Source organism: Astyanax mexicanus, chromosome 19 (assembly GCF_023375975.1).
Source record: "Astyanax mexicanus isolate ESR-SI-001 chromosome 19, AstMex3_surface, whole genome shotgun sequence".
NCBI lineage: Eukaryota > Metazoa > Chordata > Actinopteri > Characiformes > Acestrorhamphidae > Astyanax > Astyanax mexicanus.
Window position 1 is genome coordinate 40,293,912 of NC_064426.1, and position 600 is coordinate 40,294,511.

A 600-nucleotide genomic window follows, 5' to 3' on the forward strand; every position below is an offset into this window, starting at 1 on the left:
GGACAGACATATAGATAGACAGACAGTTGGATGGGCAGAGACAGACAGACAGAGACGGACAGAAGGATGGATAGGCAGACAGACAGATAGACAAATGAACAAAAGGACAGTCAGACAGATATATAAATACGTGGACAGATGGATAGACAGGCAGACAAATGGATTCACATTGACAAAGACTGACAGACAGATAAATACATGGACAGATATACAGATGGATGGACAGAGATAGATAGATAGATAGATAGATAGATAGATAGATAGATAGATAGATAGATAGATAGATAGATAGACAAATGGATGGATGACAGATACTGACAGACAGAGACAGACAGTCAGACAGATACGTGACAGATAGTTGGACAGAGATAGATAGACAGATGGATGGACAAAGACAGAAATACAGACAGAGATGGACAAAAGGATGAATGGACATACAGACGGATGGACAAATAGATAGACAGGTAAAAGGACTGACAGTCAGACAGTCAGATAGATAGATAGATAGATAGATAGATAGATAGATAGATAGATAGATAGATAGATAGATAGATAGATAGATAGATGGTTTGTGGTTTCATCACAATAATACACTTCAGG

General features: G+C 38.2%; 1 long non-coding RNA gene across 1 annotated transcript in view; it reads right to left on the reverse strand.

The window, feature by feature from the left end:
- LOC125784350 (uncharacterized) overlaps positions 1–600 on the reverse strand; it is a 57,274-nt gene that overhangs the window by 12,500 nt on the left and 44,174 nt on the right. The window lies entirely within an intron of this gene.